The sequence below is a fragment of the Dermacentor andersoni genome, chromosome 2 (assembly GCF_023375885.2).
Source record: "Dermacentor andersoni chromosome 2, qqDerAnde1_hic_scaffold, whole genome shotgun sequence".
In the NCBI taxonomy this organism is placed as follows: Eukaryota; Metazoa; Arthropoda; class Arachnida; order Ixodida; family Ixodidae; genus Dermacentor; species Dermacentor andersoni.
In genome coordinates this window covers 74,815,287-74,841,887 of record NC_092815.1, presented here as the reverse complement: position 1 = coordinate 74,841,887, position 26,601 = coordinate 74,815,287, and the positions used below count along the sequence as shown (strand labels likewise).

The 26,601-nt window shown below is 45.5% G+C and overlaps 1 long non-coding RNA gene across 1 annotated transcript in view; it reads right to left on the bottom strand.

Annotated features, from left to right (window-relative positions):
- Positions 1 to 2,212: 2,212 nt before the first annotated feature.
- Positions 2,213 to 26,601, bottom strand: part of LOC140216110 (uncharacterized) — a 98,377-nt gene continuing 73,988 nt past the window's right edge. The window contains exons 2-3 of the long non-coding RNA XR_011892772.1: positions 18,455 to 18,551; positions 2,213 to 3,345 (exon numbers count right to left, since the gene is read on the bottom strand). This is a non-coding gene — a long non-coding RNA (uncharacterized lncRNA). The remainder of the gene's footprint in view (positions 3,346 to 18,454; positions 18,552 to 26,601) is intronic.

Here is a 26,601-nt window from a genome sequence, read left to right as displayed (position 1 = left end):
TCTTTAAAATTATGGTATTTTACGTGCCAAAACCACTTTCTGATTATGAGGCACACCGTAGTGGGTGACTCCGGAAATTTCGACCACCTGGGGTTATTTAACGTGCACCTAAATGTAAGTACACGGGTGTTGTCGCATTTCGCCCCCATCGAAATACCGCCGCCGTGGCAGGGATTCAATCCCGCGACCGCGTGCTTAGCAGCCCAACACCATAGCCACTAAGCAACCCCGGGGTGTTCTTGGTTCTTTTTTAAACCTTGGTCTAAGTTAACTGGGACACCACGTATATAAGGTCCTCATTTTTATCCCCGACGCTATATACATGTACACGCCACTAAATTCCTATTAAAGACCACTGGTGTGTATGAAGTGCATGAAGATAACACAAATGCGAAACGTTTGCGGCACACGAAACAAAAAATTTGCTATCGTCAATGGTGGGCCACCAACCGCCCTAAATTGCAATAGCACCCGTTTTTTTTTCTTTTAAGCTTTATATGAATACACTTACAATTTCTTCACAAAATGACGAGTTACAAGAAGATGCAGGTTAGCTTCATTTATTGCGTTTACATTTGAAAGTGTATATCTGAAATACAAACGCTCAGCTTCATCTACAATTACCTGTACTTAAGTTTTCATTGCTTTCTTACTTTGGCCATGTTTGCGCTGTAAATCTCATTTGTTCGCGACACCTTTGTGCGTTATGCTATTCTTTTTCTTCACATTTCTGATAAAACCTGTGTTGCTGGTGGCCCGACGATAAATTGTCATCATCGCTCATGTGCCCTTGTGCCATAAAGAAGAAGCTTCGTCGCATCTCTTGTTGCCGCCAACAGAGACAGGAATTTCATGCTGAACCGGCGACGAGGAAAAAAAGAAAGAAACACCAAGAAGAGCAGCGCAATCCTGGTCTTTCCTACAACGCACAGCGTCGCCCGCAGTTCTATATACGCAAGGCCTTGCGCAGACGGTCATTTGTCTCGAATTTCCGCTACATAAAGAAGGTCTGGCACCGACGACCACCGTAAGTGGTCGTGCTTCCCAACAACACCAACCAAAAGGTGCCGCTGTTTTCTTAAGCAAACCAAAAGCTCGCGTTTTCTTCAAGCTTTGCAGATGCCTCTGGGCTTCAGCCGAGAGCACGAACACAAGGAACTTGAACTGCCGCGAAAGAATAATAGTACAGCGCCAGCGAGTGTCCGTGCTTTATAAAAGTGGCCGCTCTCAGAACAGCACGCACGAACAAACTGCCAAAAAAGAAGGAAGGTGGTCGGGAGGGGACGCCTTGTTTGAGTGGTCGAGTTTAGAGAATCGCTAAAATATAGGGTGTGCCGGCGGAAGAAGCCGCGCTCGGTTGTTCTCGTGTGAGCCCGGAGCGGCCGCGTCCCTGATATAGCGTTTCGGGAATTGCATTTACCCAAAGGGTTTCAGCTCCTGTTGATTTGAACAGCAGCTGTAGCCTGTAACGCCGGTATTTTATTTATATCACGGACATTCCGCCCCGGCTTTCTTTGAGGTTATCACAGCCTTGGCCACTAAACTATTCCAGCTGAGTGCAGACAAGAGCACGGACGTAGGGAGTGCGCAATGCGGGCTTCCGTATCTTCTTTTCCCACGCGCAGCAATGCCTTTATGTTTGCTTTCGCTATATCGGTTCTGAACTGTAGCTCATTTGTCGCTTTTTACTAAGTCTCCGTGTGTGTTCTTCAGTGACTAGAATTTTAAGCGCTGCTAAAGACTGCCAACTACAAAATCCAATTGTACTCTAGTAAAAGAAGTAAACGCGTAACTTGTTGCGAACTCAGTAAGGAAAAGGCGAGAGGTAAAGCATTTCCGAAAGAGATAAAGTAAAGAAATAAATTTGACTGGGAAACGTGAACTGTTGTACCAAAGATTTAAATAGTGAGAGAGAAATAGAAGAGGGGAAACGCAGGGAGGTTAACCAGACGTGCGTCCGGTTTGCTACCCTGCACTGGGGAAATGGGTATGGGGACGAAGAGAGAGAGATAGGAGATGGAGAGGGCACAGTTTCGCGCACACTCGAAGGTTCGTACAGAGTCTACACACGCTTGCCAAGACCTATCGACTTGAGGTACGTCAACAACGCTTTTGTGGCTACCTGTGCCATCGATGCGTACGGCCATGGTTCAAGGATCTTCATTTCCGAAAAAGGTCTAGTGTCCGGTTGGTTCAATGCTGTCCGGACAGCTTCACGCTCGACGTCGTTCTGGAGACAGAGGCATGGAATGTGTTCCATCGTTTCTATGGTTACACGAGAGTCGCGCATGGGCGCATCCCCCTTATACAATGCGGAAAAGTAGGCCTTCGTAAACGCCACCCCGAGCCAGAGGCGGCACCATACTGTCGCCTCAGAGCGGGAAACATTTGATGGCACTTGTAACTTTAAGATGGATCAAGCCTATGAAGATGACACTTCGGGAGGTTGAGAGAAGACCAGTATTTGTGTGTCATAGCTATAGCCACGATATGAAGCTTTCTTGCAGCGACGGTTATGAATAAGGGGTCTGGAACTGGTCGGGCTTCCAGATGGGCAGACCGGGCGGCTTTGTCGGCGAGGTCATTACCAGCAATGCCGGCATGTCCAGGTACCCATTGGAATATAATTTCATGTCCTTTAGTGATAGCTTGATGGTGGCCTTCTCTTATTTCATATGTGAGCTGCTCATCAGTCCTATGATATAGAGAAAACGCAGACTGAAGTACTGCCCTAGATTTGCAAAAGATGACCCATTTCTGAGGTGTCTCTTGCAGGAGGTATTTGACAGCAGCACGCATGGCAGCAATTTCTGCCACTGTTCATGTTGTTATGTGTGACAGTTTGAATTTCACTGTGGTTTTCGTAGCCGGAATGACAACGGCACCTGAAGAGCTGGTAGGTGAGACCGAACAATCGGTATATATGTGTACTCGGTCCCCGTATGTCTGATTGATTAATAGCAGCTTCATCTGTTTCAGAGCTACTTTTGGGTGACTGGCCTTCTTCTTTACACCCGGAATACTTAGGCGCGCATGAGACTGTTGGAGACACGACAATGGCAATGAAGGCCTTGCTGCTGGTACGTATCCTAATGGTAGACAATCTGTATGGGTAATTTAACTTCAAAAGACGTTGCACGAGGTCTCTGAGATGGCAAGAACGCCACGTGATGATCCAGGACGCGGTAAGATGACAGAAATGAGTCCTGAGACAATCCACAGTAGCGTATGTTTGGATGCAAATTTACGGAAAACTTACCTTGTGGATTAGGTATTCTAGTTGGACATTTCGTTCAGTCTACGAAGGCTGACCCCGATGGAATGTAGGCCCCACGAGAGGTCTGACTGCAAAAAAAAAAAAAGAAAAAAAAACCCCTTAATGTTTTCTGCCATCGCTTCATGCAGTGACAGTCCACGCAAAGTTAGGAGGGAAGGGGCAGAGGCGCCACCCCCCTACCACTTTCCTTTGGGTTTGGGTGCTTCTTTATTAATTTTCAAATATATGGTACATAGGAGATGTCACCTTTAATTGGCGCCGGCTACTTCCTTTCATATAAAAATATGAAAAAAAAAGAAGTAATTAAACACATTAAAACTAAAAGTCAGCTCCAAATAACAATAACACAAAGTCGAGTCACATAGGTGCACTAAAATCAGGGCACATAAGAAAGCACGGATTATATTCAAATGAAGGTACATTAATTCAAGGACTTAATTGGCCAAATTCGGGTAAAAAAAATTCTATAGAATGAGCGTATCAGCAACTATTGGGTAGAGTGTTTATCTGAGTTGGGGCGTTTACTTCCCGTAAAAAAAAATGGTTGGCAAGGTGCCGTCTATGTCCTGCCAGTTTCTTCTTTACATGTTGTTTTTCTATAACGCTGCGAGGTGTCATAACGCTGCGGACTTTAGAAATAAAATCACAACTCTAATCACTTTACAAATGTGTTATCATTAGTAACGTCCATTTTGTTGAGGTATCACCTTCCGCGAGGTTCTATAGAACCAGATCTCTCAACCTGTAGTATTGGACACGCTTCTGGCTACAGTGTATGCAGAATATTTGAAGTCGTCTATTTTAAGTCTTCTTACTTTATTCTTTCTTGACCAGTCTTCTGTGCTTCTGAAAACAAGCATATTATTCCCAAGCGCGTGCATGAACACGTGTAGTGAAAAAAGGGAGAGTCAAAAAGGTTAGCCAGTGTAAGTACCGGCTGGCTACCTTGTGCTGGGGAAAGGGGTAAAGGGAATAAAAGAAGGAAGAAGAAAAGGAAAAAAGGAAACCGGGAAATTCCCACAGTAACGCGATACTACGCGCTACAACACTCAAAGACGGTCGCACAATTCGCATGTCCTCAAAAACTTCAGCAAAGCCCTTAAGGCCTTGAGTGCCGAAGCCCGTCTGTACCAGTGTCCATCTTATGTGACTCGAATCCAGCTCTCCAGTGTCTGATGTCCCCTTTCAACCACGGACCAAATGTAGTGAAAAAGGTAGTTGCTTTCTTCAATGCTTTCTTACAAGCATGGATTCCCCATATATTACCTTGGGAGCCTGTCTCTCTAAATTCCAGACGATGAACTTGCTTATAGCATATTGAATGATGGTATGTGTAGCCAGAAATTAAAACATCCGAGTCAAGGTTGGCGGCACAACGGTTCACGTTTTCAGTACAACAGTTACAGCAAAATTAAGCACTTCAAAAATCGCTCTGGCAACTTCGTTTTGTGGGACATAATATCGACAAGTAAGCTTTGATTTGAAGACTGATGATAAATTATAATATTACCACGAGCATCACTTCGCAGCAAAACCTTGTGTTTCCAACGTTCTATTTCGCTGGGCGGTAGTACAAAATACAGTGGGACAGACGCTGACATTTGATCGAGCTAGGACCATCATTTCACAGTTTACGCTGCAAAAATATCGATCTACTTCCGGCGTGTTTGATCGAGCCAAGAACCTTGAGTAATCGTCTCTTGCGATCATAGAATGGTGATAAAAGTCGCGAACTGATTCTTTTTTGCAGGCTTTTTGTTATTTCTTATTCTTCTCGGCTTTTCAAATGCGTGCGCAAATAGCACAGCTGAAGCGTATTTCGGCACGACGAAATTGCCACACGAGACTTGCAGCCTATTATATTTGACCAGTGGCAAACTCCAATTCGGCTAGCGTGCGCAAAGACGCTGCTGTAGTTCTATTGCGCGCGAATTATCTCGCTTTGATCGTGTGCGCGGTACATGCGGAAATGGATTTGTGCTCTCTTCCTAAAGTTGAAAAATAAATAACCCAATTTTTGAAGCTCGCATGTTACAGCTGCACTACCACTGCTTTTTGCGAACCTCAAGTATCTTCTTAGATGGAAACTTGAGAACGCTGCGCCTAAGCGTAGGTCGTTATCTTACGATCCCGTTTCAAGTTACGAAGCTAAGTTCCCACTTATTTTCGCCAAATATCTGTCTGATGAATGCTGACTGAATTCATGCGGGATTATTACTCTTGTGTCACGGTCACTCAAACAGCAGTGAATTGCATATATTCAGTCGAGAATAACGCTGGAAACATCAGCGTAATCCAGCATATGCGTGAAAGCTTATCATGCTGAGGCTTCGCGATTATCGCATTTGAATCACTTCAAGTCCTCCCGCGATTTCACTAAAAAGCTAAGCCTTTACTTTTAATCGCGATATGATATCGCTCATTATTGCTACACTGCTCCTCATTATTCTATTTTGTGGTCATACTATTATTCATGGAATAATTTCGACCACATGCGTATCTTTCTTTTCTTTTGTAGTTCACGTGCTCCTATATCTGAGGCATCCATACAGAAAGTGCTCGAGGGCGTTCCAAGCCAGAGGCGAGTGCTCTGAAAAGAAACAGCCGAACAAGAATCGAACGCTCTAAAACGAGTGTAAGAATTGCGACGCGCATACGCACACGCGCGCACAAAGCGTACCAGTGTGCAAGAAAAAGTTGAAGAATGCAGCTTGCTTTTTTGGAAAACACATACCTGCCCACTGTGAGACAGATGTTGAGTATAATCTTCGACACGTTGGTAACTGCATGAGACGATCCAGGAAAATTACCCATCCTAATTAGTATAGGCAGAAGAAATTAGCCAGCAATGAAAGAATAGACAGCAGTTAGACGGACGGACAGGGGGGGGGGGGGGGGGAGAGCAAGGCGACACAAGTCCGCACGCGTAGACAAGTGTCCTCCGTGCATTTGTCGGAGGTAATAAAGAGACGCGCGCTATCTTCGATGTGCTCGCTGACCAAGAGTAAAATGAAAGTTCCCGTCTAATGAACAGCTCGTCGCAGCCAGCACAACTTTTCCAGCTTACCACACGCCGCATTCCTGCATTTATAATGAACAAAGGAGGTGCATGTTGAACAAAGCTTGCATTACCATCGCCTGCAAAGCGTGGGAGCGGTGTACCCCACAGCGCGCTGGCTCGCCCTATAGTCGGTCTCCGAATGGTGCGACTGGCTTCTAAACGTGTACTGCTTGCATAATTTATTATTACGGATTTGGAAATATCGGCAACAAGAACAATATGTCGCCGCATTCTCCACAGCTAAATTGCTAAATTAATGAAGGGTGAGGACTGGTGAAGTGAAACATTTAAGCTATCTAGCAGTTCGCACTCAAACGAAAGGCCGTAAATTGCAACTAAAAATACTAAATAATAAATACGCGATGCGATAAGAGATCTATGTCCCTTTTTTCATAGCCTAACATATGAACATTGAACTTGGAACGACTGGGCCTACACGCCACGGGAGCCGCAGTAGTTGACAAGCGAAAGAACAACTGCGGTGCTTGTCAACGCCAACTAAAGTTGAATTACTTACCATGGCGGGGGCTTTTAACTGTCACGGGGCTGCTACGCCCAGAAGGCGGAGCTATATATTGTGCTCTGGAACGCACTGCGGTCGTCGAGTTATGCGTGTCAAACTCTATCGGCTTTGCCCTGTCAGTATAACGATATCTTCGCACTCCGAGCCTGGCAGTAATAAAGTAATAAAATGTGAACCCCCTATATTTAGTCGGCCAGGCACAATGGACTAGAGCAAACAACCGAGCCTGCAGCACTGGTTATACCGCTTGCGCCGCCGCATGCTTGACAAGCGCTCGTTGCCTCGTACACTGTCGAGGCTGGAATCACGGAGACATCGCGATGTTTATAGGCGGCACACACTAGGGGGCACGTGCGACGCCAGGTTCGCTCGCAGCAAAGGTGTCCCGATCGTGGAAGAGCTCAGGAACGGTTATTTTCCATTCATGGCAAATTACGGTCGAACGCATATGGCGTAAATTTTAGTGTTTCAAGCCCAAACCTTTTCAGATAAAAAATATCGCGCACACGCAAGCCAGATATCCAACGAGGCGACGCGAACATAGTGTGAACGAACACGTAATGTTTTTCTTTTATTGTTATTAACGCGAAAGTCTTAAGCGGCTCATACCCCCGATAGTCTGGAAAACGCGGCGTGCAGTACAGAAAGTCAATGTTAAAAAAAAAATTAAATTATGGGGTTTTACGTGCCAAAACCACTTTCTGATTATGAGGCACGCCGTAGTGGGGGACTCCGGAAATTTTGACCCCCTGGGGTTCTTTAACGTGCACCTAAATCTAAGCACACGGGTGTTTTCGCATTTCACCTCCATCGAAATGCGGCCGCCGTGGCCGGGATTCGATCCCGCGACCTCGTGCTCAGCAGCCTAGCACCATAGCAACTGAGCATGAAAGTCAATGTGAGCTCGCCTCGTGCAGACACGCACTCGTGCCACTGCTCTCGCGTTCGTCGTCTTCTTCCGCAGCTGGCTCCGATACCGCTCATCATGCAAAAAGAAAAGCAAAGTTAATTTAAGATAGACTTAGTTAAGGCACTCGCACCCACGACCTTTGGTGGGAGTCGAATCCACGACCTTTAGTGTTAATTAGGGGCAAGTTATCAAGGCCCAGTTAATCAAGGTAGCGTCAACTAACGACTCGAACTCACGACCTTTGGTGAAAGAAATAAAGGAAGAAGTAACAACACATTTGAATGAGAGTGACGAATAATTTAATGAGTGTTGAGCAAGCAGGCTTTCGCCTTCACTCTCTTTGGCGTATGCTAAAGGGATTGTCAATATTTAATTTGGTAAACAGCTAGGTCCTGCCTTCTTCATTCTCGTTTTTTTATGTGCACATCCCAGCTTACGCGTCTGTTCTCCTCAAAACATTAACTAGCGCTGCTGTAACTAGACAATAATGTAGCTGTCACGCTACGTTGCGTTTGTGTGAGCCAATCGATGCTGCATAAGCGTGCTCACAGCGTGAGAAGAGGAAGCAATAACTGTGCAGCCCAGATGGCACAAAGGACACACGTGCGTGAGTGGCAATTTGGCTCGATATGAAGACTCCCTTTGAATCACCGAGCCTTGAAACAAATGAGAAGCACATTAAAAGAAAGATCCAAATGTCAAGAGGTGCAAAACGGAATCGTTTCATAAAGGAAATTTTGCCTGCTACAAACTTCCAGGCGAAGCACTAACACTAGACATCACACAGGAGAGTTCTTGTCTCACAGCATACAAAAACAAAACAAAACAAAACAAAAAGTAAGCAATCAGCAAAGAACAAAGAGGGGAAAAAATAAGAAAGACAAAGAGACGCGCAATTTTTCACGCTGCATAACTCGGAGCTTACCGGTTAGTTTCTCAGAAGCATCACGCTGGAAACAATATTCTAGTTTCTGAGAAGCATCACGCTGGAAACAATATTCCCCTGAATCAGCCTGTTGACAAAAGCCTCGTCTCTATAAACAGCGCCAAAATGAATATTTGAAAACAAGGATAGTGACATAATGAAACACGTTAGGGAATAAATTTATTTACTATCCCAGGGCGGATCTCAAAAAAGAGGCGCTATTAATGCGCGCTGAAGCGCGTTACAGTTATATAATGGGTGCTGCTCATATCTGACGACTCAGCTCCTCTGAACACCAACAACTGCATAGCAGTAATTGGAAATACCGTAGATTCATCGTCATTCTTTCGCTTGCGTGTTCAACTATTCCCGTTTACTCAACTGGATTGCCGACAGCTTGAGATGCCGACGCAAAAGAAAGAAGAAAATAAGAAAGATTAATAATAATAATAATAATAAACAGAACTTAAAAATAAATGATGCAAAGTGATATCAGTGCGTCTTGCGTGCTTCCACTTCGTTTGCAACAACGGCGCACAAACAGAAGAATCGAGATAAATGCTTAGTCAGGTGCTACGAGAAAACAAAGAGCCCCTCACATCACACCGTTGTGGGGAGCTCAATGAGATCAATCGGGTATGAGAGATCCAAAGACTGCACGCCCAGCATGCGCATTTCTTTCTTTTTTCCTTTTCCTTGTAAGCGCAGCGTAACTTTATGCCCTTTTCAATCTTTTACCTTGCCTCCGTTTCAGCGCTTCTGCAGGCGACGTTCTCGTTGCTGGCAGGATCGAGCTTATCGCGTATATAATTTGCATGTCGAAATTCCTATCTGCATATTCCCGGATTAAATTACTCGTGCTATTAATATGCACGCGCGCAGGCGCGCGCTTGTTCCTGTTTTGAGGACGCATACATTTACCTCCGCCGAACAATTTCGGGCGCTTGATGCAGATTGCTCACTGTTCGAGTGCAGCGAGATAACCGGGAAAGAGAAAGAAATATACGAAGTACACGACAAGGAAGAAGACAAAAGATAAGAAATGAAATGGGCCGGGAAAACAACGCGAAGAAGCGAGAAGGGCAGAAGGCTGCGGGGTGGCGCGTCAAGGAGCACGGAATGCAAGCAGGCACAGTTACGCAAATAAAGTGCAATAATTATTTCATTCTTTTTTCCTTCAGACGACGTCATACCGATATTTGCCGAGCTAATGAAAACCGTTTCTGGCTTCCCGCAACACACGCGACGCTCCGACAGCTGAGCGTAAGATGCCGCCCTGGGAACTGGAAGCGACTTGAGCAAATAAACGGTGAGCGAGAGCCGTTTGTTCGAGTATCTTCTTTTAAGTACTCGAGTATCTTTTCCGTTCGACCGGAACGATGAGAAAAATAAAAAAAATTAATTCGAAGACATTCGAGAGAAAGAACCGTAAGAGAGCGAGCAGAAGGGAGGCGGAATGAGTAAGTAACGAGATCGTATACTGTGAAAAGAATAAGAAAAAAATAATGTCGTGAAGAAGCAGGGTTTGTTGAAATGTACGCACTTCGATAATTTTTGCCGCTGCCACCGCGGAGGTAGGGGGCAGTCAGGGGAAGAGATTGCCCCGTTGCGTCATTATTTCCTTTTGCGCGGATTGATTTCTGCTCGTGCGCAGAAGGTCGGAAGGAAGGACGACGAAGACGACGGCGTGCCTTTTAATTAAGAGGCTCGCTTAATTCTCCCTGCGTGTCATTTTTCTTCCGTGGTGATTAAAGTCGTCCGGAGCCCTGTGCGCGTGTCTCTGCGTTTCCGTTCAGCCCTGCTTCTGTCCATTCCTTTTCTGTACAACTGCGTTTTTCTTAATTTTCTTTTTCCGCCGTGCACTTGAACAGTTCGCTGCCCCCTCGCAGTGTAACCGCCCACCCACTACTGCTTCTCGTTCCGAAGAAGAAAAAGAAAGAAAGAAAGAAAGAAAGAAAGAAAGAAAGAAAGAAAGAAAGAAAGAAAGAAATGGTGGGTGGTGGGACCCCCTCTCATACACCACCTTCCTTTCCTTTTTTTTTTTCCTAGAAAGAGCGAGCTCTCTTTTGCTTTGTCATGGCCGCTTCTGGTCATGCCACACCGCTCTTGGAGCACGCATAGCGGACGCTCACAATCGGGCTCCAAGCCGTGTCCAGCTTTACCTGGCATTGAAAGAGCGTCTCGAAATGAGATTGGGCTCCTCGGTTTCGTTGCGTCACATGTTTGAGACTTCTCGCTAAGTGACGTAGTTTACGAAGGCAAACACTCGCTTTTGTGCTGAACTCGAACTCTGCTGTTATGCTGTGACTCTGACTGTTGGCAGAAAAATATTGGAAAGAAAAATTAGGAACTATTCCACTCTGTGAAGGTGGATGACCAACGAAGCTGTAGCACATCACACAGGGTTAGACAAGGGTAACTGTATTTATTTTAATAATTTGGTAATGACATTGACGATGGCTTTGTAATTACTGCGATATACACTGATTGGTTGGGTTACAATCTTAGACATATCTTGGTCAAAGTTAAATCTATGCACGACCGTTGTTGAGTGATTGAGTGACTTGGATTGGTGCGGCACTTCAAACCAGACTTTTCTAGCACAAATTGAGTGAACCATTTCTTGTTTGGTTTTGAAATGTCCACATTGAACTATCAAACGATGATCACAGGGGAAGTGTGTCATCAGGCTAACTCATGCAATGTGCGTTGTCATGAACTTGTCAATATCATAGTTGGGTGTGCCTGGAGATATATTCAAACACATTCTGTGCTAATGTCAAATCGATTCACGTACGCTGCTGGGTGGTCGGCTGGGCTGGATCGGTGTGGCATCGCAAGCGATGTGTCAGCAACAAGAAACGTGTAAACCACTCCCTTTTCGGTCCCGACACATCGACACTGAAATCACATACAATGACCACAAGGGTGGTGTCATCGCAACTAACTCACGCAAAGTCAGTAGCCATGAACCTTACGGGGATGTAAGCCATTGCACTTTTTGCTTGCTTCCGGCGGTATGAGCCATTGATGACGAAAGTTTTCGACATACTATTCTCCATGTTGTATGCGTGATAAGAAAGAAAGCAAGCTCTGTTCGCTTCGCATTGCTGAGTGCTTGTAGCCTCTGCCTTACGGGGCTACGAGCCATTGCATTGTTTGCTTGCCTAAGGGGGCATGAGTGCTTACGGGGGTATGATGGCAGTTTTTATTGACGCACACGAAAAATACATGGAACCCTAGCCATATACAGCTTTGCTGTAGAAAATGAAAAAGAAATACCACGATGTAGGCTAGCTCTCTTATTTGCGTCGAGGAGACTCGTTCTTCCAGCGTTAGTGCTTTGCTCACGCAATGACACCCTGTGAATGTCACTGCGTGACAGAGTACAATGTATTATTGCAGATACTCTTTTATTATTATTGTGTGCTCTCTTAATTCATTTCAATGTATGTGCTCTTCAATATGAGCTTTTTTACGCGTAATCTTTCTTGTTATTGTGAACGCCGTATATGTAACATGCCCTCCTGTTGCTTGTACACTCATGCTATTCGATCTTTCGTATGTATACTAATGAATGCTGCGTCATTTCTGATTTATATCCTATGCAACTCAATGCGCATTACTTATCCTGTAAAGCTGTTATGGAAATGTGTGATGGAACTAACTTCATAGGACAAATTATAGGAAGGTAATGGGCAACATTGCAACTTCAACGATAAAATTTTGTGTAATAACAACGATAAGATTTCGCTCTTTTCGACACGACGGCTTCAGAAAAAGAAAACGCGCATGGAAATCTCAGCCGATAGCCGGCATATTGTGCGAATTACCTTTTGTACTCTGTTCTATTTTATTCCTTTCTTACCATCCACGGTTCACGACGGGCCGATGGCGGTGTTGACGTGGGCGAAGCGCCCCTCGGACGCCCGACGAAGCGCGAGCGAAAAGAAAGGGAATGGAGCCATTACGTTTACCAAGGGCCCTGCAGGAGCACATTAAATGCGCCAGATTGGCAATGAAGACGCTTTTCTGCCCTGCCTTGCTGAAACAATCATACCGAGACTGGAAGCAACAAAAATAAGCGATAAGCAAAGTGGGGCGGAGGAACAAGCATGACGTTAACGTTTAATACGAACGAGAGCAACACGCCAAAGCCGCCGAGATAGTCGCACGTGGAGGCTTAAAGCGGTGCCACGTGCCTGGATCTCAGTGCCGCGCATGTAGTCAGTGCTTACGAGCGCGACGTGCCACTATATACTCCTCTCTAGTTAACACGAGCTGTATGGTGATGTGGAACGAGACAGGCAAACCGCAGTCATGCCGTGACCCGTCAGCGGCACTTGCAAGCATTCCCTCGTGGCCGCTAGATTATTCTGCCAAGACTGCTGCCGTTGCTGCCGCCTAACGTGGAGCGAAGCTCGCTGTCCTTTGGCGAAAAGGTCAATTCACTTGTGCACGTCTCAAGTGACGAGGCGTTATGCTTCCATTGATACCATCTCCTCTCACTTCTAATTTCGATTATCAGTAAATCCAACACAGCATGTGAGTTTGAGAAGCGTGTTTCCGGTTTTTTCTTCATAACTATACGCAACTGTAGGCAAATGGGAAGGTACGCCTCCTTATTGCCGCCCATCCCAAGACACAGTTTAGAAATGGACACTACCCCTTTTCCGATAGCGCGCGCACGCACGCATACACAGACACACGCGCACACACACATCCTAGATTCAGATACATATAGATACTTTTGGCCGGTGACCACCATTCTCTTTTTTTTTTTCACCGGGTGTTGCTGTTAGCAAGTTATCACTTGGCGGAACACCCGCCTACTGTACGCGACATCCATTGCATGCTGCCGTTGTATAGTCGTGAGAAATAAAAGCGGGGACACCAAACGTGTTTGTAAAAAGGCAATTACTCGTGATGTGTGAATTCCAATATATTCAGCAGGTAGCTCGCCCTCTAACGTTTAGCGGTATTGAGCACTTATGTGCTTGGAATGGGTGTTTAGTCACTACAACGTTATGAACATTTTCTTTCTTCTCTCCTTTCATATTGCTCGAGGGATTACATTCTCGAAAGCACGCGAGCACCAGTGTTTATTCTATAATGCATGGCGCCGCATGTATTTGCATAGCAGATTGACTTAACCCGTGAGATCAAATACGACGTCCGTCGACGGCGCTTGCCGGAATCGTTGAGTGTTGTATGTCCTTTTGGGGCACAAGTACACCTAAGAAAAAGGTAAATTCCTAACTCACACGGCAGAGTTAAATCATTTTTCAAGGTCATGACAACGTCACAATACTAACCCTACAAAAGACTAAATGCAAATAAAACAGCATAAAACGCTAACCAGAGTGGTGTTCCATATGCGCACGTGTTAATAGAAGCTTGTGACCCACCTGCGCTATAAAAAATATTTCTGCACGCACCCACGGATGTCATGTACCTGTATTGTTCAAGTAATCTAGGAAGCAGCAGGACTTAAAGAATGACCCATGTACACTTTCAAAACTTAATTAAATTGTGGGCTTCTATGTGCCAAAACCATCATCTGATTATGAGGCACGCCGTACTGGAGGGACTGCGGATTAATTTCGCCCACCTGGGGTTCTTTAATGCGCACCCAATACACGGTATACGTGTGTTCTTGTATTTCACCCCGCCATCGACATCCGCGATTAGATGCCGCGGCCCCCTGCTTAGCAGCGTAATGCGGAACCCACTAAGCAACCACGGCGGGTAGCTCGTATTCGCGACTACACGAGAACAGAGGAAGAAGACGACCCGCACACGGCGATAGTCGTCTTTCGCTTCGCTTGTGCATGTGTACTCGCGCTGCAAGATTTATTAAATCTCTCGTCAGCTTCTTCCAGGCAGACATCGCGAAAATAACATAACGTATATGTAATAATATCACATAAAGAAATAGGAAATTCGATTTTTATTCTGACGAGATTCAAAACAAATGTGTTCAGTGCTACAAGAAAAACAAAAAGCAAAAAAATTTCGTACTATTTGCTCTTGTTTTCTGATGACCGTGCCACAAGGACAACCCGCTTATTGTTCCTGCAGTGTCAGTACTATGAAATTAACATATTTAGGATATCTACAGCAAGTTTTCACTTTTCTTTTTTTGACTTCGAGCCTGCATGATGCGTATGAAGCGAAGTTTGTCTGCCGCACGTACCGTTTGTTCATCGTTTAGAGATTAACGAAAGCGAGCGCGAATATCAAAATGCAGTGTCCACACCACTGCGGCCTGATACGCAGGCAGGCGCGTCTTTGCATGATAAAACGGTGTCTGGGAAACTTTCAAAATTTCGAAGTTTGCTTAAACATACTAAAAATTACGCGTGCACGTTTCGGTCTTTCTCACTTTGCATATCGGTCGGGAACTCAAACTGACTATAGCCAGCGCACGAGGCATTTCATTAACCTATAAGTTCACTTATTCGTGACTGGGTTATCTCCAGCGTGATGGCCGCGCCCTGTCACTATGGCGCCTGCGTGTGTCGGCTACCACGAAAACAAAAACAAAACAATAAACGAAGATTGATTTCAGCATTACTAGCACTACTACTTTCATAACTTCTAGCGAGAAAAACACGATTACTTTCCGAAACTGAGAAGTAAAGGCACCCGACGCGTAGGACAGGTGGCTGAATGCTGGGAAACTTTCTATGCTCGTCATGATACAAGACAGATCGCTAGAGAAATACTGCAACACGCCAGGAAACATTCCCGCATAATTAATCACGTCCTTAAGATCAGTCTCGGCAAGCTATCTTCTCCTGACTAAGCCAGCGCAGGGCGGAAAAAGAAAGTGGCGCAAGTTTTTTTTTTTTTTTGCGCTTCTTATCGGGCCTTTGCGTTCATAAGAATCTGCGTGGTACCGAATTTGAATAATAATAAGAAACTTCTTCCTGCTCCCGATTCTTCGTTCTTGCGCTTGAATATATTTTTTTTTCGTTTGGCCGGACAGCGTCTGACGTTCATAGCAGCCTCCTTGTTCATGCTGATGATATGCGCTCGGTTCAAAGTCACATGAACCTGACGTCATATCTGTCAAGAAGATTAAGAAGCGAAGTATAGGAGGTGAAAGAAAAAACGTTGCACCGATCCTCCCGGGCTGACCGCCCCTAATTTCCCGCTTAAACGCATCAATTAGGGTAACGATCCAATTTGCAACTTGTTATATTTTTTCTTATCTTTTCCCCGCATTTGTGACAGCCAGCTACGCTCCAAGTGACGCCTCAGCGCCCGCTGAAAATCTTACGCAGCGCCAAACACACCCCTGCTTTCATTTTTCTTTCTGCTTGCTGTCGTGATTGCTTTTTTAAGCGTGCTTCACGCTATATTTTGCCCATCTGCAACTTTATTCTTAAACAGTGCCGAGATTTGTGAAATCTCGCGGTGCACTTGGCCCCGAGTGCTTATATGTGGGCTTGCCCTAGAAGGGCTTCTTATTGTTAGCGCTAGCATATCGAAGCTCATTTCCTGCCCTTCCTTCTAGGCATGCGCCATTCATCTTGATACGGCACTGCTAGCTTAGCTGCAAGGAAGCCGGTAAGAAACATACTGTCACATGCCAGGAAACAAAGCAAAAATGTGAAGTAATATGGTTTTTCGGTGTATAATGCATAACTATGTGACGTGTCCGGATGGTGATAACGGTGGAAACGAATGGAAAAGATGATGATATCAGCGGTAGACAGCAATAATTGCCTATAGCGGCTACGTATGAACAGATTTGCGTGTACAGATGTCCCAAGGTCAGCTTCCGTCAACGATGTCAACGCTCATTTCTCTCCTATCGGAGGAATCGCGTTTGCTCTGCCTTGATTTCAGAAATGTACAATCCCCTCTATTTTCAACTAAATATAGAGCATACTCTAAGTACTTCGATAACTTAAATGTTTAGACTTCAATAGGGGTGCTAGATGTGAGGGTTGGAAGCAATACACTCACAGTTCTTTATTTTACTCTAATAAGTAAAATAAATAAATAAATAAATAAATAAATAAATAAAACACCACAGCTAACATTTCTAAGACCAAGAGAAAGGTTAACAAAAAAAACAAACAAGCAGGCAAACAAACAAACAGGCAAGCAAGCAAGCAAGCAAACACGGAATATGCAGTGATACATTGAACAGGTGCCCGAGCTAACCAACAAGTTTTAAACACCATTAAAGATCGCCTTTTTTAAAAACCTGAATCTGCCCACGAGACGAGCACAGTCCAAAGAAACGAATGTGAGGTTACCGGACGCTTTCAACATATCCCGCACTTTTGCTAGGGATAAAGCGGACAGGGCAACAACATATACATTGTGTTGCCACACGCGCAAGGGGTACCTACAAAGGCGGAAACACCCAGCCTCTTTACTGTGGACTTTGTCCTCGAACTCACTACGAATGCGAACTTACGGCAAAATATGGAAACTTCCCCCTATTGAGTTCTCCTTGGTGTTGGTCACAAAAGCAGTTTTCTTAAGTTCACTTTGCTAACTCAATACCAGGTCACCATCAACTTTCGGTTATCAAGCTCCCTTTCGGTAGTCCCATTTATATTAGCTCACCAGGGGAAAATCAAGGATATAAAAGGGAGTAGAAATCTCGAATGGCACACGACTTCACATAATTCGCAAGATACGTGCATAGCCGTGCGTTACGTTCACGTGTCATTTGTGCGGCCCATTAAAGACAAACAGCGCATAAAGAAAATTGCCGATAGCGCCCCACAATTCTCGTTGCATTTGTACGTGCTTAATCGCTCGCCAATGGAATACGCCTTAACGAGTCCGAGACGAGACAAGAGATTATTATTACCGTCTTTCTCGTGTGTTTCCCATTAGCAACGTGGGTTCCGTGCCACACGCTTTTATTTTACTTCCACGCGCTCCTCGAATGCCGTGCTGGAAACAAACGATACAAGATAGTTCAGATAAATCGTCCACAATGGCAGCCTGATATAAGAACATGGCACAAGTGCGCCGAACTAGACCCATACGTATGAAAAAGCAAACCAAAGCGGGCGCTAGCTTTCTTTGTTACATTTTTCTCATTCTCCACTTGATTTTTTTTCCTTTTTGAAAGATAGACGCGCTGAAGACTTTGGTAGGGACGATTAATCTGCAGCATAGGGTATAAAACGTTCTGACTTCACTTCATTGTTTATTTTTTTTCCCGTCACTCTGGTTTTCGCGGGAACATCGCGAATCTCTCTATCTCCATTGGCTGAGAGGAGCAATCTATGTGGGTATATGCTTCTGCGTGGGATGCATTCGCGGTCTTGGCAGCGGCGTGCCAGCCGTCATAATGACCGTGATGGAGATTACGGGCGCGTCGCGACTGCTTTGATCGATGGCGGAAAAGACGGCATTTACCGCGGGCTCCCCGATGGCTACGCCAACAACACGAAGGGAATCGTTTGAGCATGAGAAGAGTAAGGAAAATTCAGGAGGTAAAACAAAGACAAGACCAGACGAACTATGAGGTGTCTATTATTTGTATAATGCACTAGCATGTCACATATTTTGCTCACTTTTAATTTTGACGCCACACTAATCCGGTATTTATTTAGAATAATGACTGATACTAAACAATCAACCGATTATTTTTGCATCAAAATTTAATGCCAGAAATATGTTGAGGCGATTCATACTGAGGACGAGCATTAGGGCAGGAAGTGAATGAAACATTTTTGTCCGACCAGAAGGACAGAATGACGTAGAATCCTACATTTTACCTTGAAGCTGCGCGTCCAAATAGTCGGGAACGGGAAGGTCTGCTCAAACACTCTTTTCTCGCCTCGACGTAGGATGCAGCTGACATCTTGGATTTCCCTGCAGAAATTGAATGAACGCAACTGAGACCTGGTTGTTTAAGCTCGATCTCTGACTAGGCCCGCTCACATCTCTTTCGTATCAGACACATTACGTTACGTGGCACATAAGACATGAAATTGCCCTTTGTTTCCACGAAGTCAGAGTCACTTTATTTAGACATCGAGTACACATCCAATGTACAGCTTTGGGAGACCCGCACTCTGCTACAGTTCAAGGCAGCAGGATACAGAAAGAGCAAGTACCTATAGAAGTCTATAGTGCCTAGATGTACCTTCATTAACAAGCGCTTTTGAAAGTGTAATGTCTGGATATAACTTCGTTAGTAAATGACTTTGTTAGCATATATCCCTGTTACAGTCAGTAGCAAGAAACAAGTTCAATACAAAAGAGCAATCATGTTGAAATCAGTGTGGCGTTGTTATCAGTACTTGTTTTATCCTTTGTCGACCATACATATTTGACGACTAAAGACTTTTCGTTGTATTTGTTGGCGCAGGTTATGTACCCAAAAGTGGTTTCCGTATTCGAGACAACAGCAATGCCGAGGAACAATGCTGAAGTCATCTTTGTGCTCCACAGTCTGGCTCGCGTGGCAACATAGTCACTTTTGAAAAGATGGAAAAAAAAACAATATTTAAAAATTAAATTCTTATTTGAATTCTAGGGTGTTACGGGCCAAAACCATAATCGGATTATTAGTCACGCCGTAGCGGCAGGCTCGAAATTATTTTGACCCCCTGAGGTTGGCCAACATGCACCTAAATCCAAATAAAGCGGGGATCGATCTCGCAACCTCGAGCTCAGCAGCGAGAGAAAAGAGAGCAATATAACTGCACCCACAAAGTTGACGCCAAGTAGCCCTCGAAAAGATGAAAGCTGCTGTAGAGCATATTCTATCATTATGGCATATTCTTCGCTAGTATCTGTTGAAAACAAGGGACACTTGGCAGATGTCGCATGATTGTTAAAAGACGCATACGGATGTGTCTGCCTACCCATCTGTATTTTCAGTGTCAATGCACACGATTACGATGCTTATCTTCCTCACCTGCATGCTCTGACGGGTCAGGTTATAGTTGACATTATAGTGGCGGGTACAGCTGTGCTCAGACACCATCGTGCAGTGTACATTCTCGTTTTCTTTCTCTTTTTTTATACTTAAGCTACGCCGTGAACTTACGCAAGTGACCTTTCCTTCTTAAACGAGTAATGCAAAGGATCTTGCCGCTATCCCATGGTTCCACAATTATTCTGCTCTTGCTTATGCAATGGCGTTGCGATTTGAAACTATTTAGGGGACAAATCCAATGTCGCAGGTATCAGAAAGCTCAAATATCGTGCCGCTGTCGCTCGGAACGTTTTAAGAATATCAGCCACGTGTGACATTGCAGGCTCAATCTCGTATGCCTGCCCATTTCAGGTCAAAGCGGGCTTTCATGGTTAGGTAACGTATTTATCGGCACACGGCCAAGTCGCAGGGAGCTCTAAAACCAATTGTTTTTCTTTTATTCCAGAGTTACGCCAGAAACAAGACCACGGCGTGCGACTCTGCCACATACATGTATCCGTTAGGAGGTACAGGCGCGGTACGAAAATGCAACAACACAAATATTGACACTAACAGTCCGCAGGCAAACGACGATAAACAAAGAATGTGCCAGCGCGGTGCAAGAAGCCTGCGTCTTGAGCTTCTGAATTCAGAGCCGCGTGCATGGCGTTACGAAACTTTTTCCATAATCAACGAGCGCACACAGGGTATTGCGAACAGCGAATCATCTTTCTTGAATTTAACCAACGTAACATTACCCTATTGCATAAAGGCGACGTTATATATAAAAGCATTTATTATTCTTTAGAATAGCGCTGATGCCGTCCTTACAGCAGCTCCCAGGATAATGTTGCAGTGTTCGATGAGCTTCTAGCTGCGCGACAGGGAGGTGGAGTGGCGGTCTCGTTAAAAATAAAAACACTAAAGCATGCTTTCTTAAATATTTGATGAAAGGGAATCAAAACTGAGTAGTCTTTAATGTCACTGCCGGAAAGGCGAGGCATGTGTGCATATTTGAGAACATTCAACGATGGTCACAGTAGCTTAGCTGTTACCGCTCGCCTGGCTGAACGTTATAGAATGACAATATACGGTTTCTGCCAGTACACAATGTAGTCCATGCTGAAGTTATTTGAGTAAAACTACTCATACACATTTCTAACGAAGAAGAGGAAGTTAACTGCGGACGTATTAAGGCTTACGACACTTGCCGACAGATGCTATTACAAGGCGCTACGTTTGATGAGAGTTAGGCAAAGTTAAACCTTCAGAGAAGCTCCCGTTTCAGGGCAACATCACCCTAGCGCCACGGTCGCAGACAAGTAGAAAAACAACAACAACGCGAGTATCAAGGCAGAACGGAACGCATGTTGGCATCCTGCAAACAATACTGCTAGTAATGCACATTAGCTTGCCGATTCATCTTACAATACGTCCTCCAATAAACATTTATTCATTGAAAAAGTCCGCACGGACTTGAAATTTGAGGCCATCTTATCAGCCTCGGAAGGACTTGTAGATGATCATCGCTATGTTTTATAATCCTGTGCGCTTCCAGTATACCACCAACACCAGTATACCATCAACAATTATGTTGATGATCATGACGATAGCGGTGGTGATGATGTGCCCTTTTGTATATGTCCCCAACTCATAAAAGCTTGACGCTGTAGGCATGAAAAAGTGAGGGAGAACAAGCTGTGCTGCAGAGAAGCTTCTGGAGAATGTGCTTCCATCGACCCGCGTGACAAATAATCGAGCGACGCCCCTGCAAGCATCGTAGACTCGCAGAAATGTCTGCGGCCCGAGGACTACGCATTAGCCATGAGACAGTAGAGTGGGGCGGTGTGACGGAGGATGGCACCAGTGAACGAGCTAGGAACGCATACACGCTAGGCGATGCACCGCTCCACGCGTTTTCTCTATACCGCTCCGTCACGCAGGTTGTACGTATCTCGGGACAGCCACGAAGAAGGCCCGCCGCATTCGATCGAAAGAGTCTTTGAGAGGCTCTATAGCGTCGCAGATCTTTATACATTTTTTTAGCGTTTGTGTGCGTCGTCGTTGTTGTCTATAGCTTCCAGTTATGCGGCACATTTGGTTGCTCCAGTGTGACGGACGCGGCTTCAGTGCATTAAAATAAGAACGTCTTTTCGGCTAGGGCGTGTGTCAAGCTTCGCGCCTGTTTAACCGAACCGGCCGCTTGATCGAACGCTGCCATTTGCGGAACCACGCCGCGAGCGCTCCTTTATCCCTGAAGAGAGATAGACCGCCCTGCCTTGTTTCTTTCCGCGCCACCACGCGCACTTGTGCTTGATGCATAATTCTCGTTTTTACGGGTATTGGGGCCAAATCGAAAGGACCGCTTCACACGCTTCGTGCGTGTCTAGATGCCGCGACTCGGCAACACCAGCGAGGCATGAAGGTTTCTAAGTTGCTCAGTCAAGGGCTGTCACTTTAAATGGAAATGGCGCCCCTGTAATGCGACCGCGACAGAAATGACGTGACAAGTATTGTGACCGATTGGCACATTTCACTGCACGTGCCGATGTATACGTGCTGAGTGTCTGGTGTCCTGCAGAGAGCTGCATTTCTGTCTATATAGCCACGTACGGCGTGCTCTATTATGAATGTAAAAAGTTCTATTAAGACAGCAGATTATTCAGTAAACACTGAAGGAATGACAGTGTAGGCAAATCTGCTTTGCCATGCCTATAGTGATTGCACTGGAAAGAATGTTGGGCGACTGGCAATATTATTAGCGCTGCAAGCAAACGAGTAGGAAGACAACCTGTCGCTTTGTGTCTACTTCTCGATTTTTCACCCTTTTCAAGTTTGCTGGCATTCCCCTAGCATAACCATCTACCAACTAGCCCAGCAAGCCACTCTCAGAAAGACAACCAAGGAGGCACACGGACAAACGCGCTTTGAAACGAGGGCTATCATGCAGGCACGCAAGACATATGCAAAATGTCAATGCCTGCGTGCATTGCTGTTTAATCAGGTGAGATTTCATATGACACGCTACATTTAAGATTGCTATATTTTACGCTACGCAGCCTCGCATGTTACAAACATTAAGATGATGCTGCACGTGTAGGATGGAGCACTGTCGTCCCAAAAAGAAACAAAACAGGCCGTTTGCTGGGCTATGAAACCTGGCTTCGCCTAGTGCTAGCACTCTTGTCTAAATTTGCGCGCATTGCTAAAAGCGGGAGAAACGGTTGCCTAGCACTGCGAACACTGCCCTTACAATTCGTAAACGCTAGCCAACAAGGCCTTCTAGCCTAGCGTTTGAATTATTCACGCTGCACTTACGAGTGGAACCAAATGAAGTTTTCCTGAATCAAGTTGCTAGAGAGGTGCAGGTGTTCTTCGAGCGATAGCTCTGTGACTACGAAACGATCCTTTCTCGTTATGTTTCTTACTACTGCAGATTAAACAACGTATATCTTCATAGAACACGCTACGCACAGCAATGCTTTTGATTCTTAAATCATATTTAAAGCAGCGACATTTCTGCAAGTGAAGCCGGTGAGCGAGCTGGGTCTGCGGCACGGGCGCCTTGTACAATGTTTCGCATAGCGCGCTCTCATTCGTAGGTCCATAAAATATGCACCGCCATTTCATCTTTGTTCTCTATACTTTTCAGTGCGTCGCGCAGGATAAGCGCGTGATAACATCTCACGTTTGCTAAGGGCCGTGTAAGAACAAAAGCCTACGACATTTGGGGGCTCACAGATAACAAATAAGAAAGATGCGGGGTAGGGAAAGGGAGGCGACGGGGGCAGAACCAGGATTTCCAGGCTTGAATATATAGGCATGTTTGGAGGATGCCTTAGGGAGGGCCCCGCCGCGCTTATCTTCCCTCGACATTTCGCGGCACGCTTTGTAAGGCATCTGTCCCGCGTTCTTCGGCGCCCGGAGTCAATTAGTTAATTGGTGTCCCCGTCCTCACAACCCCCCCCCGTTCATTTCCTTCATTCGCGGCATTTTCTCGAGGCAGAACAACGGGAAACAAAGGCGGGAAGCCAGGAATAGATACTACCGAGGGAAGAACACACGGACGCGCGTGTGTTTGTGCGTGTGTACAGCCATTTACGTATTAATAGAGCAAGTCTCTCGCAAAAGAGCTCGTCGCTGAAGTAAACGCATGCGGGCGTCACGTGCTTGCACGCAGCAATCATAATGGGTGGATATGAATGTTCCTGCATTCCTGCTTGTGGCAGCTGCATTTGTTTGGGGGGGGGATTTATAGGAACTAGAAATTGTTGCGCTAATTGCACTACCACCCCCTTCATCCCCTACCCCTACGACCCAAATCCCAGCCTTCATTTTATTCCGGGGGAAAAAATGCAACCATACTTTGTCGGTAAGTCAACCAAACTTTTGACTGTTTAGTACTTCTGCAGGCACGGTGGCTTTGGAAACATCAATTAGGGGGTGCACGCCTGTACAGGACAGAGTTATCCACGCAAGTGCTCCCTCATCTGCTATAAAATGTGGGCTCCGTGGTCGCCTTTAAGAAAAACCGTTCCCTCCGCAGAAGTCAAATACGCGGCGCGTTCGCGAACATGTAACTACGCTGAAGAAGCTATTGGGGAAATATAACGCCTGCTAAACAAGAAAAAGAACATCTCTAAGTAGCTGCGAGTGTGAAAGAAGCACGACTGGGACTGGTCAGATGAAATTCGGCAACCAACACAGGTCAGATCGCAGTGACTCGTCTCAAGCTTCGTTGTCCTACATTCACCGTCACACTGGTGCACTTTCTTCTGGAACAGTCGATACATCAACGAAGTGCGGCAAGCTATTTTTCGCAACCGTAAACTATTGCTCGCTTGCTCATCTTGGGCGCGTGACTTGCGTAAGAAAGTTGGATCTCTCGCAGACGAAAAGGGAAATTTGTTGAGAGTAAGGTAAGCTGTACTTGAAATTTAACTTTCGCTCAGAGCAATAATATATCTGCAGTGAGGCATTCCCACAATGTGACAGGGCGAGTTACTTGGTGAGTGCCGCTGCATTCCTGCTATCGCTTGGCTGTGGTGCTTTCCGGGGAGAGCGAAGGATATACGGGAATGCCTAGCCAGGCGTCTTCGTGAGCACCTCCCCGTCACCCGCCCTTTCTTTCCTTTTTTTTAAATTTTTTTTGGGCAGTCTGGAGGAGAGGATGCAGTCATAAACTGAAAACGCGATATTCTCACTCGAAACAGACATCCTGGATGCATAAAAACAATATTAAATAAATATCGGTAAAAACTTATTATAATGAATGTCAAAGACGGCGTTAGCTGCACTGAAATCCGCTGGAATTCCGCTTAGCGGCATTTTACACAAACCACCGAAAAGACGAAACAAGGACAAGTGATACACACATCCGGGAATAACAGCGGCGTGATACGCGGGCATGCGGGTCATCACCACGTTATCCACACAACCGCTGATTACACTGTAACCGGAATAGACAAAATCTTTATTGCACCATCTCCAGAATCGACCTTTGTTGCTCGGCAAGAAACCGATAGAGCAAACGCGCCAGACCAAGGAATGAAAACAGCATGGAAAGCTTTACTTTAAAGAAACAATTATGCGCTTGTAGATGTATCTTTGTTGCTGTGAGGATAATTTAGGGACATTTAGTTGTATCTTTGCGAAATTACGCCGAGAGCAGAGTTGATCACCGGCATATTTGCAGTAGCAGTATGCAGATGACTATATAAGCCGTTTTCTTACATGTGCACCATATCCTGTCTTTTGGTGTAAGCGGTCACAGACCAACCAACCACCCATTGACTGAAAAACTGGACCATCGCATAGGTGCGGGCGTACGGTCATGCAGAGCGAGCGAGCGAGAGAGAGAGAGAGAGAGAGAGAGAGAGAGAGAGAAAGAGAAGGATGTAAAAGAGATGATAAAGGCAGGGAGGTTAACCGGAAGATACATATTCAGTTTGTTACCCTGCACTGGGGAAGGGGCAAGGGGAGACAGAAAGATATTAAAAAAAAAAAACTAAACAATAAAAGTGCACACACATGAAAAGGGTGGGAGAGGGGAAAGAAGATAAAAACCACCCACCCATGCTCCTATCAAGAACTGAAGCAGCAACAAATCTTTGCATACGAGCGCATGATGTCACACGATCCATGTGGTGCACGCCAGCTTTCCGACATACTCGACAGCACCGCCCGGACAGATCCCCCCGACTACGCGTTCCATCTGGACTATCCCGACTCTAGACAACTGTTCTCTGCCGACCATGGCTAGGAGGGTCCTTCCCGAATGCATTTGCTTGCCGCATCGGAATAGTTGACACTGCTGCCTGTGATAGCTGCGGCAGTAAGGAAACAATCGAACATGTGCTTTGTCACTGTCCTCGCTACAGCTCTCAGAGACAGTCGCTCGTGACGGTGTTGGCACGCCTCGGTGACTGGCCGCTTTCTGAGCAGACGATCTTGGAGTGCCGGTTGATGCGATCTTCACACCACAAGGCGGTGAAGGCGCTAGTGAGGTTTCTCCGCTCTAGCGACCTACTTGAAGGACTGTGACACTCCTGCGCTCTGACTATGAGTTAGCCATGACAATCAGTAGGACAGAATTTTTTAAAGTAGACATATCTCAGAACGACGTACTGAGATATGGACTCAGTACGTCTCGTACTGAGTCCATAGCCTCAGTACGAGACGTAAAACGGCCCCTGGGGAAGAACCACCAAGGAGAGAGAAAGAAAAAAAAAATAAAACTTAATACCTGGCCGGACCAGCGAAACATCATGGGGCCACTCTAGCTTAATCAAGTTTGTCGAATGAATGTTCTTCCTTATGCAGGAGATAGTCAAGAGAAAACTCCGCTCCCCTAAATTTTGCGCTAGGAACCTCAACACCCATTGGTCAGCATGGTATCACTTACTTCAAAGCACTAGCTTGCACGTATTCGGGCAATTTTGGCGTAGAAAAAGTGCTCACGACTTGCGAGGCTGAAACATTGATTTCTTTAGAATGCGT